The sequence below is a fragment of the Herpailurus yagouaroundi genome, unplaced genomic scaffold, assembly GCF_014898765.1.
Source record: "Herpailurus yagouaroundi ecotype Mexico unplaced genomic scaffold, PumYag 142, whole genome shotgun sequence".
NCBI classification, from domain to species: domain Eukaryota; kingdom Metazoa; phylum Chordata; class Mammalia; order Carnivora; family Felidae; genus Herpailurus; species Herpailurus yagouaroundi.
The window spans coordinates 30,209,918-30,225,299 of NW_024412397.1; positions in this window are offsets into that span (position 1 = coordinate 30,209,918).

Genomic DNA, 15,382 nt, shown 5'->3' on the forward strand with positions numbered 1-15,382 from the left:
TTGCTAGACAGAAAAAATATGCAGCCGAGAATCCTTTATCCAGCAAGTCTGTCATTTAGAATAGAAGGAGAGATAAAGGTCTTCCCAAACAAACAAAAACTGAAGGAATTTGTCACCACTAAACCAGCCCTACAAGAGATCCTAAGGGGGACCCTGTGAGGCAAAGTACCAGAGACATCACTACAAGCATAAAACATACAGACATCACAATGACTCTAAACCCATATCTTTCTATAATAACACTGAATGTAATGGATTAAATGCGCCAACCAAAAGACATAGGGTATCAGAATGGATAAAAAAACAAGACCCATCTATTTGCTGTCTACAAGAGACTCATTTTAGACCTGAGGACACCTTTAGATTGAGAGTGAGGGGATGGAGAACTATTTATCATGCTACTGGAAGCCAAAAGAAAGCTGGAGTAGCCATACTTATATCAGACAAACTAGACTTTAAATTAAAGGCTGTAACAAGAGATGAAGAAGGACATTATATAATAGTGACAGGGTCTATCCATCAGGAAGAGCTAACAATTATAAATGTCTATGCGCCGAATACTGGAGCGCCCAAATATATAAAACAACTACTCATAAACACAAGCAACCTTATTGATAAGAATGTGGTAATTGCAGGGGACTTTAACACCCCACTTACAGAAATGGATAGATCATCTAGACACACGGTCAATAAAGAAACAAGGGCCCTGAATGAGACATTGGATCAGATGGACTTGACAGATCTATTTAGAACTCTGCATCCCAAAGCAACAGAATATACTTTCTTCTCGAGTGCACATGGAACATTCTCCAAGATAGATCATATACTGGGTCACAAAACAGCCCTTCATAAGTTTACAAGAATTGAAATCATACCATGCATACTTTCAGACCACAATGCTATGAAGCTTGAAATCAACCACAGAAAAAAGTCTGGAAAACCTCCAAAAGCATGGAGGTTAAAGAACACCCTACTAACGAATGAGTGGGTCAACCAGGCAACTCGAGAAGAAATTAAAAAATATATGGAAACAAACGAAAATGAAAATACAACAATCCAAACGCTTTGGGATGCAGCGAAGGCAGTCCTGAGAGGAAAATACATTGCAATCCAGGCCTATCTCAAGAAACAAGAAAAATCCCAAATACAAAATCTAACAGCACACCTAAAGGAAATAGAAGCAGAACAGCAAAGGCAGCCTAAACCCAGCAGAAGAAGAGAAATAATAAAGATCAGAGCAGAAATAAACAATATAGAATCTAAAAAAACTGTAGAGCAGATCAACGAAACCAAGAGTTGGTTTTTTGAAAAAATAAACAAAATTGACAAACCTCTAGCCAGGCTTCTCAAAAAGAAACGGGAGATGACCCAAATAGATAAAATCATGAATGAAAATGGAATGATTACAACCAATCCCTCAGAGATACAAACAATTATCAGGGAATACTAATAAGTGGATTTTGTTTTAAGCCATTATGTTTGTGGTAATTTGTTATGTAGAAAAATTAACACATGAATGTTTTTCACAATTAAACTATTTATAGGGGCACCTGGGTGGCTCATTCAGTTTATTGTCTGACTCTTGATTTCAGCTCAGGTCATGATCTCACAGGTTCACAGGTTCAAGCCCTGTACCAGGCTCCAGGCTGACAGTGTGGAGCCTGCTTGAGAGTCTTTCTCTCCCCCTCTCTCTCTGCCCCTCCCCACCTCATGTTCTCTCTTTCTCTCTCTCAAAATATACTTAAAAAAACTATGTACATAAATAATAATATATTTAATGTATTTGATTGTACACATATGAATACTATATTTGTGTATATTATACATTTATATTACAAACATTTATTATATAAATATAATAAAACTATATATTTTAAATACACTTTAAAAGTCCTAAAATGACATATTATTTTGCAACTGTTTTCCATGGGACATTATATTTTTTAGATTTAACCATGTGGACATATGTAGCTCCACTTTTATTATTATTATTATTTTTATGTAGCAGGGGTCAACAAATTTTTTCTGTAAAGAGCAAGATAATAACTATTTTAGTTTACATCATCCACTGTGTGTTGGAGCTACTCAAATATGCTTTTATAGGTAAAAGGAGATATAGACAATACATAAAAAAATTGGGGGTCATGCTATAATAAAAATTTTCAAAAGCAGACAATGGGACAGATTTGTCAATTCTTGGTATATAGTATTCCACTGTATACATACATAGCAGTTTGACTAATCATTCTTTTTTAGCTCCACATTTGTTTCCAATATATCACTCTGTCAGACACACCTTCAAATTATTCTAACCTATTTCTTAAAAGTTCTAGAACTTCTCTAGACAAATGGTGCTGATATCCATTCTCAACGTTTATTTATTTTTGGGACAGAGAGACAGAGCATGAACGGGGGAGGGGCAGAGAGAGAGGGAGACACAGAATCGGAAACAGGCTCCAGGCTCTGAGCCATCAGCCCAGAGCCTGACGCGGGGCTCGAACTCGGGGACCGCGAGATCGTGACCTGGCTGAAGTCGGACGCTTAACCGACTGCGCCACCCAGGCACCCCCTGATATCCATTCTCAATAAGAAATATATTTGACAATAAAATCCTTTACACACAACAGTGTGGTGTACCTGCATGCAGGGTTTTCACTGCTCAGACATAGAGATGCAACTCATATAAAAGTTTAGGGTGCTTCTTGTCTCCTGTACATGCTGGCACAGTACACACATATGCAAATTTTATATTCACAAACAATTCTGTTACTGTGATATGCTTTGACATTATCTTTTCTCTTCTATTCTCTCCTATTGTTATGTTCTGAATTCTCAAAGATTCTAATGTAACCGCTAAATCAATTTAGTTACCCATTAATGGATTACAACTCAAATTTGAAAATAATTCCCTAAACTATATGTCTGGAAGAGACTGTGTTGGGTTAAAGAGTATGCTTATATTAAACTTTCCCATGTGTTATAAAATTTCTCTTGAAACTCTCCCCAACAATTAATGAAAGTTTGTTTCTTTACATGCAGTTCATTATCTCTTTTTAACTTTTAATTTTGAAATAATTTTATACTTACAGAAAAGTTGCAAAAATATTAAATGAGAGTTTCCATATGTCCTTCATCTAGCTTCCTTTTAGATTAATATCTTATGTAACCATATTGCAATTATTAAAACCAGGAAGCTAACATTGGCACAATACAATTCTCTAAATGACAGACCTTAATTCAAATTTCACCAGTTTTTCCTCTGATCTTTTCTCTTTTTTCTGTTCTAAGATCCTATTAAGAATCCCACCTTACATTTAGCTGCTATTTTTCCTTAGGCTTTTCCAGTCTGTAACATTTCCACAGTCTTTCTTAGTGCTGACCGTTCTGAAGAATACTGATCTGTTGTTTTTTAGTATATCCCTCAGTTTGGGTTTATCTCATGTTTTATCAAGATTGGACTGAGACTATGTGGGGTTTTTTTTGGGGGGGGGTGGGCAACGATGCCACAGACTTGACATGTCCATGGTGCATGGTATCAAGGGATTAATGATATCAGCATATCATTACTGGTGTTGTTAACCTTGATCACTTGGGTAAGGTGGTGTTTAAGTTTCTCCACTGTGAAATTACTCTCTTTCACTTTGTAGTTAATAAATACCTTGAGGGAGATACTCTAAGATTGTACAAGATCTGTTTCTCTTCAAAATTTTACCTATTTTTTAGCATCTATTAATGCATCTTGTCCAAAACAGTTATTATTGCAGTGTTTGCCTAATAATGATCTTCTGTTCTCCTCTTTCCATTTTAGCCAAACAAATTAATATAAATTGGTATCTATTGTTTTAAAATCACTTAGAGATTACAAGTGAAGTTGAATATCTTTATTTGCATTTATTGGCTATTAATAATTTTTTTCTTTGAAATGTCTCTTAATCTCCATTACTTCTTTTCTACTCAGTGTTTGCATGTTTTAAATTGGTTTGTTGATGCTCTTTACATGTTGTGGATTCTCATATTTTGCTATATGAGTATTTGTAAATAAATTTTCCTTGTGTGTAGTTTTAATTTTAAAATCAGGTATGCTATTTTGCTGTACTTAAGAATTATATTTTAATGTAATAAAATATGAAATTTTGCTTATATTCTATAACTTTTTCCATCTTGTTTTCATAAATCCCTTTCTATCTGAGGTTATAAAGTTATTCTATATATTTTCTCCTTTAAGAAATTTTATTGGTGTATTTAAATATTAAATCCATCTGGAATTTATTCTTGTACATGGTATGAGGTATGTATCATAGTTGTGTTTTTGGTTAATCTATTTTATCAGGAATAGTCTATTATTTTCCTTCCTGATTTGGAAAAGTATTTTAGTCTTATTTACAAAATCCATAATTTCTGGGTCTATTTTATGCCCTTTGTTCCACTGCTTGATTTTGCTTCCTATTGTCAATAACAAATAATTTATGCAGCTTTACTGTAAGTCTTGATAGCTTAGAAAGTCTTCTTTTTTTGTTACCCTGAATTGGAAAGATTCTGTGATCTTCCATATTACATTTAGAATTAGCTGCTTTCCTCCATAAAATTTTCTTTCACAATTATTTTTGATATGTATCAAATTTATAGATTAATTTAGTAAAAATGGATATTTTTAGGACATTAGGTCTATTTTTGAACATAGTAAAGCTCTTCATTCACGCAGGTATTCTTTTATCCAAGGAAAATAAATACTTTCTTTATATGTCAAATGTTATGGAACTTTTTGCAATAATCTTACTTTAATAAAGAGGTTCATTTCTGTCACTTAAAATCAATGTGCATTTTTATGTATGTCCTATTGTATAAGAAAGATGTATGAAAATATTTAATCCATAGTATAAAAAAATATGAGGAATCATGAGTTTTATGAAAGGATTTCATTCTGTAAACATCCCCTTTTTTTTTCTTCCAAGGTATTGTGGCTAAGAGAGAAAAATGACCTAGTCAAAGAATAAAAATACAGTAATTCTATTTCTGCATAATTTGTGTTTACAAATTAATATGCAATTCAGCCCAGGTACTAGTATTTCACAGAAAAATCTTATTGAATTTGGGGAAACAATCACAAAATAGTATATCAAGATTTTCCAGGAGCGCAGCAGGCAACTCATTCTTGGTGATTGTATAAGTGCAAACAGCTCGTTTGGATTTATTTGTCTCTCTGTTGTAATAATTGGCCACATCTACATGAATAAATGGACTTCTCTAGAAAGGTATTTGTGGAAAGAAGGAATTTTGCATGGGGACATGACCTTTAAGAGCAAAAGCTCTATTTGACTTTATATAACTAACATTTGCAATAAATCAGGAATAGCATGACACATGAGCATGTTACAATGAAAGCAACTGAAAGATCAATAAAAATGTGAAGTAAACATACAGTACATGGGAAATTACCAAAGCAAGCTCTTAAATGAGTAGTTGGATAGAATATTACTTCTAGAAATGGTCTATAAGAGTTAGTATTCCAATCTTTCTCATTTTATATAAATAAAATGAGACCCTAAGAAGATGAATATCTGAATAAAGATAACAACTAGGCTTTCCAGTTACCTTTTTTTTTTTTTTCAGTTTTTTAATTGTGGAAAGTTATCATCCTCAACGGTCTTTCTTTTTCGCTGAAAAGTATGGTAATTGGTAAACACATGCTTGACAAAACTAACCATGGAGGTTGAGTGAGTTTTGCACATGGTAGAATGGAATTGGGAACTACTCTATCATAGGTCTATTTCAGGAGGAACAAATGAATATAGTAGAAAAACTAAGGATCTATATGTGGAGTTCTATAGTTTCAGAGAATTAGGAGCAGTAGATGTTGTTTGGATACTTAGTGAGTTAGAAGTATTCCAGAAAGGTAGAATGTGGCTAGACTGTGGGGGTTCAAGTGGGGAAAGTAATTTAAATTCCAAGAATGTGAACAAAAACAAAGAAGAATTTATAAAACAATAAAAACAACTCTTATAGAGTTGAATCTTCTTATCCTTGGCCTGAGATAGCTCATTGTCCTACTTCTATAAGCCCCATTGTTTATGGGTACAAAGGATTTCAGTTCTAATCAGCTAATAAACTACTGAGCACCTAAAGTGTATGTTCACTCCACTCAGAAATTTGTCTTTTCCAAAAATTCCCAAACTCTTGTATCTGTTCTCAAGGACATTACATATGATGGAGAAGGTAGATGTAAAAAAAAAAAAAAATCTATGATATAGTACTTAGCTGACGTGGACCCATCTTCTGGAAAACATTCACAGTCATCACACAATAAATGAATAGAAATTTTTTTTTAAATTTGTATTTCAGGAATGAAGCATACAAAATTACTTGGATTTTTAATTTTTTTTTAATGTTTATTTATTTTTGAGAGAGAGAGACAGAGAGACAGAGCCCAAGCTGGGGAGGGGCAGAGAGAGACAGAGATCCAGAATCTGAAGCAGGCACCAGGCTCTGAGCTGTCAGCGCAGAGCCTGAGGTGGGACTCAAACTCACCAACCACAAGATTATGACCTGAGCCAAAGTTGGACACGTAACCAACTGGATCACCCAGGAGCCCCTTGGATATTTTTATTATGATCACGGTCACTGCTATTTGAAAAAGACTATATAGTGACTTGCAGTGATCTTTTTTCACCGCCACTGATGAAATTACACATAAAATTTCCCCCATCTTTTCTGTAGCAGTTGTGTAACTCTTACAATTGAACAGTATTTAATTTTTTTTCTTCTCTTCAGGGCATCAAGAATCAACATTGTTAATGTGTTTGATATTACTGACTTTGGAAATGAATGTTTGGATATTAATCTCATTTTTATTAAAAAGATAAAGTAATACATGCTTATTGTTATTTAAGGAAAATTTTCATAGAGATATGGATTACAGTAAAATGAAAGTATAATTTGCCATTCTTTTTCTATTCTTTTATCTCCAACCCAAATCAACTTATTTGTACCTTAACAACGTAAAATCTAGACGCATTAAAAACCTAAATGTAAACTTCTAAAAAATGTTTTATTTATTTATTTTGAGGGGGGGAGGGGAGTGCACAAACAGGAGAAGGGGCAGGGAGAGAGGGAGAGACAGAATCCCAAGCAAGATCTGCAATGTCAACACAGACCCGGATGTAGGGTTTGATCCCACAAACCATGAGACCATGACCCGAGCCGAAATCAAGAGCTGGACACTCAACCAACTGAGCCACCCAGGGACCCCAAAAATGTAAGTGTAAAAAAAAAGCTTCAAAATTTTATAAAATACATAAAATAACAATTTATTACCAAATATCTTCAGAACGATCACATTCAAGATGATTACTTAAATATGTCTAATCATATAGAAATATTTTGATGTATTTGACTGCATTTAAATGAAGACAGAATGACATTACCAATGTGATATACTACAGAGGAAAGTACATATTTATACATAGTACAAAGTGTTAGTACAGACTCTACACAGAAGTTCTGGAATTCAGTAGTAAACAATAGCATGTATAAGTAGGCAAAGATTATGGATAGACAAGCCTTAAGATAGATAGTTATTGCCAATATATATACAAAAAATGCTAATTTTCACTTACACCAAGTGAAATTCTTACTAACTAAAATAACTCACTAACAAATGAGATTCATAAATTGTGTAATTCATCAGGAAAAACAATTAAAAATCTGACTATACAAATTCTTGGCAATGACTTAGAGTAACGGAACTTTTATGTATTCCTTTTGGGAGTTTGAATAGGACCAATCTATTTAGCAACATTTAATAATGATTCAACAATGCCTTTCCATTGTACACAGCAACTACATAGCCTCCATACATGAGATCCTTGCTCATAGGATGATCTGAAAAGAGCTATTAGGAACTGTCTTAATGACTTCCAGGGGAGTGTCTGCAAGATCAGATGAGAAAAATCAACTTTACATTTAGAATAGAAGAGAGCATTCAAATCACTTCCTATCAGTATATGAAGACTTTGTGGTCACTCTAGATACACTATACAAAAATATCTGCTCATATACCCTAAAAAACAAATACAAAATGTTTATCCTAGCAATGTTTGTAAGAGTAAAATGGAACAAACAAAAACAATAAAATCCTTAATGTCCATTGATATATGAATGGGTAGGTGTGATTGAATTCCTATGTAGATTTAAAATTAATGATCCCTTTTTACCATATCAACCTATAAAAATTAGTAAACATGTTTCACAAAAAAACAGTTATAAAGTATACGTGCAGCACCACTTTATAGAAAAAAATTAAACAGAGACGTCAGTATTACATATTTAAGGGTATATTATACATATATATATACACACACACATATATATATACATGCATTTATATGTGTACTATAAATATATATAAACATACATACATACATGTAGGCATTCAAAACATAGAACAGATAGTCTATTACTTCTAAGTAGAATCATTTTAAGACAGTGGTTTTTCTCTGAGAAAGCAGAGGGTTTTGTCATATGTATACTTTTTCCTAAAAAATGTATCTGAAACAAATATAGAAAACGTTAATGTTTGTTGGGGCATAAGTGTTGTTACATTTTTTTCTCTCTACTTTTGAAAAGTGTCATAATTTAAGAAACAACAACAAAAGTCAAATGTGAAAAATATTACTAAGTGTTATGGTAAGCACAGAGGAAAGCACTAAATTTTGGTGAAGAGAAAACAGGGTATTTACAGAGTGGATGATACTCACTTTGGACCTTGAATGATGCACAGAATTTGAGCAGACAGATAACAGGAAGTCCATTCTAAGCAGAAGCAATATTTGATTTGGGGTAGAGAAAGATATTTAGAATGATATTTAAAGAGCGCTGAGGATACATTAGAATCAGTCAGGAAAATACTGCTTGAGAGAAATTTTATGGAATTTAGGAATATGAAGGCAGTAGGAGGAAGGAATTGGGTCAAAGTGACATTTTGATGAAGTGTAAAACAGAATGGAGGCTGAGGACAATACATTGGATTTGAACTGATGAGAAAAGAGAGTCTTGGTGTAGTGTGATTTGAATTAAAAGTGCAATGGAGAGAGAAGTGGCAGCAGTCACTTCTGTGGGTATGCTTCTTGGAGAAGGAAAAAATATATAGAAAAGTAATAGTTCAGCTGGCTAGATGAAAGTTTATCATCGCTGTTGTGTTTTTCATTTTTAAGCATATGAGATACTTGGGGTATATTTTTAGTCTGAGGGGAAATAATCAGAAGAAGCAATTATGAGGCCAGATCCTGGAGGACCTGGAGGAGATGGGCAAGGTTACTATCCATAGCTGGGGTGGAAGGGTAAACAGGAATTAAAAATAGGAAAGAAAGACTGGTGGTGATATAGTGATGGTCAGAGGGAAAGGAGAGAATTGAAAAGATTGTGGTAGAGGACCTAGAATTTAGAAAAAAAAAAAAAAAAAAAGAGCAGAGGCAGGATTACCAGCTTGGAGAATTAGAAATAGTTTGACAAGTGTGCTAAAGGGAATGAAAGTAGACATTGAGTGTGGACATGAAGGCTCTATGACACAAGACACTTCATTCCATCCTCTGCTGAAGCTCCTCTCTGGTTTGTGATCACCCACGTTGCATTGTATTGTGACTAACTGTACACCCACTTTCCTTTCAGAATGTTCACCTACATGTGCCAGGAACATAGTATGCAGTTTATAAATGTTTCTCAAATGGATACACAAAACATTGGATTAGTTCATAAGTTATATTCAAATTCTGTCTCTGATGCATACTCTGGCACTGGGGACAAGCTCTATGAATTCCAGTAAAAACTTTGTGGGAAAATTAGGAGAAATATATAAGAACCTGAGCAGATGTACTAATGGCAGTCTCTTTTCTAAGAGGGAGGCAGTATAGCATTGTATTTCAGAGTATAAGCCTGTCACCACCTAACAATGGAGTGATGCTGGACAAGTTGCCTTTCCTCTTTATAAGGGAAAGTAGGCTTGTCATGAGGACAGTTAGTCTCTCAGAATCAGTACTCATAAAATCTTAGTAATTTTACTTATTTAATATAATTTTATTCCCTAAGCTCTGTCCATCAAATGCAGGGTGCAATCATTGAGGGCTTCCTATGTTCACAGTACAGCTTGAGGTATACCTTTGTTATATAAAGGTAGTATTATGTTTTATCACTGGGTTGCTAGTTGGAAATCTTTCTATATTTTGGAATTAAACTTAAATGTATATTCAGCTAGTTACATGGATTAGAACTAAATCCCCCTCACCCTCTCAATAAGATTTATCATGCTGTTTTTTAAAGAGCTTATATGATGTACAGGATATGATTTGAGAAAGTTTAAGTGCAAATTTAGGCTAAAGAGTTAGACATTAAAGGCAAAGAACAGTGGTTAGCTAAAAATACCTTTGAGAATTAAATTGAATATTTACTAGATGGATGTTCCAGATTTAGCAAAATTAAATTTTAAAACTGTGCCTATAACAAATCTATGACAGAGAATAGACAGGCTTAAACAGAAAACAGAAGGGTGGAGTAAAGGTGAAGCATGGCAGAGGCACTCAATTTATATCCCCAATTATGTATGTTCCATTCTAGGAGATCTTAGAGCAAACAACTTTGATCCTCTGTGACTTTTGTTTATTACTGAATTAACAAGAAGCTACTGATGTGGTCTGTAACTATTATATGATTTCACTTGCAAAAATATTTCTATGCTATAAAAAAGCATGGTTCTCTTTTACTCAAGAGAACTAACTCCAATACATAATCTTAAATTTTCTTTGTCCTCCATCCCCAAGAAGGAATTCTTCCCCTAAGTAGAATAATAAACATGAGTGTTGGTTTATTCAGATACCTAAGTCAAAAAGAACACTATTTTGTAATTATGTGATAAAAATGATTTAGAAGCAATTTCAAAAGAGATCAGAGTATGAAATAAGAGAATGAAAAGTTCCAATGATTTATCTGCCTACAGCAGATATAGGTGAAAATATTTTTTATGTTCAGTTCTCTCTCATGCAAAGGGAAAAATTAGTTCTTGAGGACAATGGGATGAAATTTTAACAGACAGAGAACAATACTTGGAGCACAAGTGTGGAACAGGACCATTCCTGAGATGATCCTCCCTGGAAGTCAGTCATAGGGGACAATATGGAAATCAGCAGGGAGGCAGGACTCCTTCACAGCTCAGGCATCAATCTCCTTGTCCTCTTTCCTAACCTGCACAAATTTCCAGTGAGTGAAATCAAGGCCCTGACCGTGTCTTATTTGGAAAGTGGGTCAAGTCATACCTGACACACTTACTTAAGATTGTAGGATAAGATAAGATTGCAGAAGATAAGTAATCTTTGGAAAAGTATAAAACATTAATGAACTGTATATGTGAGGATTTATTTAGGTGGTCAGATTGTAGCAGCGATGATAACAAAGCTAATGATAGTGTTTACACAGCAGTGAACAGGCAGATGTACAATGAAACATTCACTGTTCAATCAACCGGATGAAGGAACTGTATAATGCTAAACAGCTGGGTATTTGGAAACATCCAGACATTTGATAGGGCAGTTTCTCATTTTTTAAAAATGGATTTCTCTTCAGAGCCTGAACATATTCCATACAAGGAATCTGGTTTGTCTCAACACCTTCTTTCCCTTTCTTCCCCCTTTTTTAAACCATAATGGGATTACCTTGTTCTTTATCTGAAATATCTATATTGAAGGAACTATTTACTGCTTAAAAAAAACCAAAGACACTTCAAAGAGTCACGATTTGTAATTCTTCAGAATACTTAGTAAAATCACATGTCATAGGTTCTTGGCACAATTATTAAAGGTGTTTCAAAATGGTCTAATGATGAAATAGACATTCAGCTTCAAAGACACTGTTAGAAGGACAATTCATTTGGCTATGTAGGTTTGTTAAAAAATAAACAAACAAACAAACAAACAAACACCAAACAGATTGACTATGAGTTTTGTCACCTCAACTCAAATATAAGTTTTGCATTTTCATGGAGGAATAATATTGATCATTACCATTTTTAATCAACCCTCTGCCCCCTATATACCCACAGAATTGACTTTATTGCAACTATGCTCCATACTTGTCTATGGATTGAATGGTGAACTGAATCTCTTTTTAAAATGTATTAGAAGGAAGCATATGCTGGAACATCTACCATCTGTAGAAAAAAAAAAAATAAAAAAGAACCATTTTAATTCCAGAGCATGTGGTTACTGGAACTGGAGGTCCTTAATTGCATCTTTTGAAAAGGCAAGGGCATCTCTATTTATTAGGCATTTAAATTCAATGCACTGCAATGTCTCTTCTCTTTGCACTTGCCTCAGTAATTGGGTGTTGACTCTGTGCCTTCAGGCTAATTCAATGCTTATGTGGTTAAGATATAGACTGGCTGCTCCTGTGTGAATACTTTCTGGCTTTAGCCCATTACCCATCCTTTTCCTAGATTTCAATAATAAATAGAGTCCTTCATTCACTGAAAGAATGTCCTTGGACTTGTTTATGCTCCATGATGCTCATACACTGCACTGTTTCCTTGGCCTTCGACTTTGCAGCTTGAGTTGTCCAGCAGCCTGATTTTCCTTTACAGGAAGCTATGTGTTGTAGTTTTGTAGAGCAGAGATCCCTTTCTACCTAATTCTAGTCTCTACACATGCCCTTACAACTGTACATACTTATCTAAAAACATTACTTTAACAAGATACTTCCTGTTCAGAAAGAATCTGTGGGTCTTATTTTGATGGAACATCATAATATAAATCTTCTGCTTTGTTCTCAATGATTTCTGTAAATAAAATTTGGCATCCAGCACTTCTTTATGTTTGAAAGTACTGTCACAGGCTTCAATCCAATATAGGGACTTCTTACTTTCTTCGGAATATATCAGAAATGTATATGTATATGTGTATATATATATATACATATATATGTACATATATATACATATATATATAACATTTTCATGAAAATATTTGTGTCATTTTTTTCTATTAGTTTATTTTAAATTGAGGTATAGTACATAAAAGTGAGGTGTATTTGTTTCAACCGTATAATTCAATGCATTTTGATAAATGCTTACACCTATATAATTCACCCTGCTATCACGATACCAAACACTTATACCCCCTCCAAAAGCTCATTTATTCCCCTCCCAGTATGTTCACCAATCACTGCTCAACATTCTATCACCATAAATTAGCTTTGCCTGTTTTAAGCTTCATACAAATGGGTTATTAGAAAATGTACCCTTTTGTGTTCAGCTTGCTTTCACTCAGCATATTTTTCCATGGCGCTTCATTTATCAACAGGCTATTTTTATTGCTCAGTATTATTCCCTTGTATGAATATACTACAATTTATTTATCTATCCCCCTATTGATTTCAGTTTGGGCCATTATAAATAAAGCTGCTGTGAATATCCATCAGTAAATGTTTGTACAAACATACATTTTCAAATCTTGTAGGTGAATACATGAGAATGGAATTGCTGGATCATACGGCAGGTGTAACTTCTTAAGAAACAGCAAACTCTTTACCAGTGTGGTTTTGCCACTGATAGAATACCAACTTTACCACTGGTAGTGTGTCAATTTCTCCATATCTTCACTAATTTAGGTTTGTGCTGCTTTGTAATTTTGGCTATTCTGATGGATGTGTAATGGTAGCTCATTGTGATTTTAATTTACATTTTCCAGATAACTAATAATATTGAACACACTCATATGCACTTAATGACATTCATATTTTCCTCCTTTCCTTTCATATGGGTAAAGTGTTGCCTTTTTTATTCCTTAGAATGTTATATGCTAAAGGAATTTTTGATGCCCTTTATCAGACTGAGGTATTTCCCTGGTTTGTAAGGATTTTCCTCATGAATGTGTGTTGAGTTTTGTCAATTGCGTTTTCTAGATCTGTTGAGAAACTAGTATAATTTTTCCTTTTTTTTTATTAATGCAGTGAATTACATTAATTTATTTTTCAATTAATAAATTGAAATAAATCTTGCTGAATAAACCTTGTATTTCTGGGGTACACAACACTGGTCATAAAATATTCTTTTTATATATCACTGAATTTAATTTGCTAATGCTGTTTTGAGGATTTTTATGTCAATATTCATGACACATATTGGTTTGTAATATTCTTTTGTTGCAGTATCTTTGCCAGGTTTTGGTATCAGAGTTATAATCACCTCATAAAATGAGTCGGGGAGGGCTTTCTCCTCCTGTATTTTCTGAAAGAGTTTGTTAAAGACTTTTATTACTTCTTTCATAAATGTTTGATAGAATTTGCTACTCTTGTGTCTGTCACCTGACATTCTTCCTGACTTTCTACCAGTCTATCTTTACTTTGTAATGACCACTATTCTACCTCTCCTGGTTGTCCTATGGTTTCCATCCACCTCAAAAGTGTTTTCTTCTATTAAACTTTCCCTACTGCTATGAGCTGAGAACAATCTTTCATATCTAAACTTTCATATCCCTTTATCCCATTGATTTGGTGCTTATCCTTTTTTGCCTTTGCATTTCAATGATTAACCTTCATGCTTTATATTCCCTACAAGAGATTAAACTTCTTGAATGTATCTTAAAATTGTTTTGAATCAGAGCACACAATACAAAATTTTGTATCTAGTTAGTAATTCATTTTATTTCGTTAAAACTAATGGAAGGTGGTCTTTTGCTTCTAACCAATTTAAAGTATTGCAATAGGAATAGTGTTTACCTTATCACCTGAAACAAGTGCACTTCCTCTACCCTAAGGGCAAAATATATGAAACAATAACTTTTAGGACACTGCACATCAGTGATGAAGGGCAGGGATCCCTGTGAACTGGAAAATAAAATGATAGTTCCAGCTGACTGCCCTAAAGAGTTTCTAAGCCACAGCTCTAAAAGGTGGAACTGAAGCCAAAGTTGTGAATCTCTTACTTGAGAAGACAGATCTGAGAGAGTCCAGGGAGACAGAGGTGGCTGATGCTCACAGCATACCAGAGAAAAGAGAAATTCAGAGGGAGAGAATTCTGGAAGTCTATAGAGGATTCTCCTCACCTATTCAGCGGACAGCTGCCTAGTGAATTGCGTGAGGAAACTAACCAAGACCAAGGAGGTAAGAGTGGCTGGTGTTGACACAGGTAGACGAATAATATTTGTTTCTGTAAGTCATCCTGGAAACCTTCATGCTTCACAGGGCATTGGGTAGAAAACCCAGAAGGGTCTTGCTTCAGTAGTGGGAAATAATTGGCCCAAGACTAAATGCTGCTCTGGTCTCACCTAACAAATTATTGTTCAATTATACTATAGTAAAGCTATTAAAAAAAAAAAAAACTAATAGGAGGAAGGATTTTTTTTCT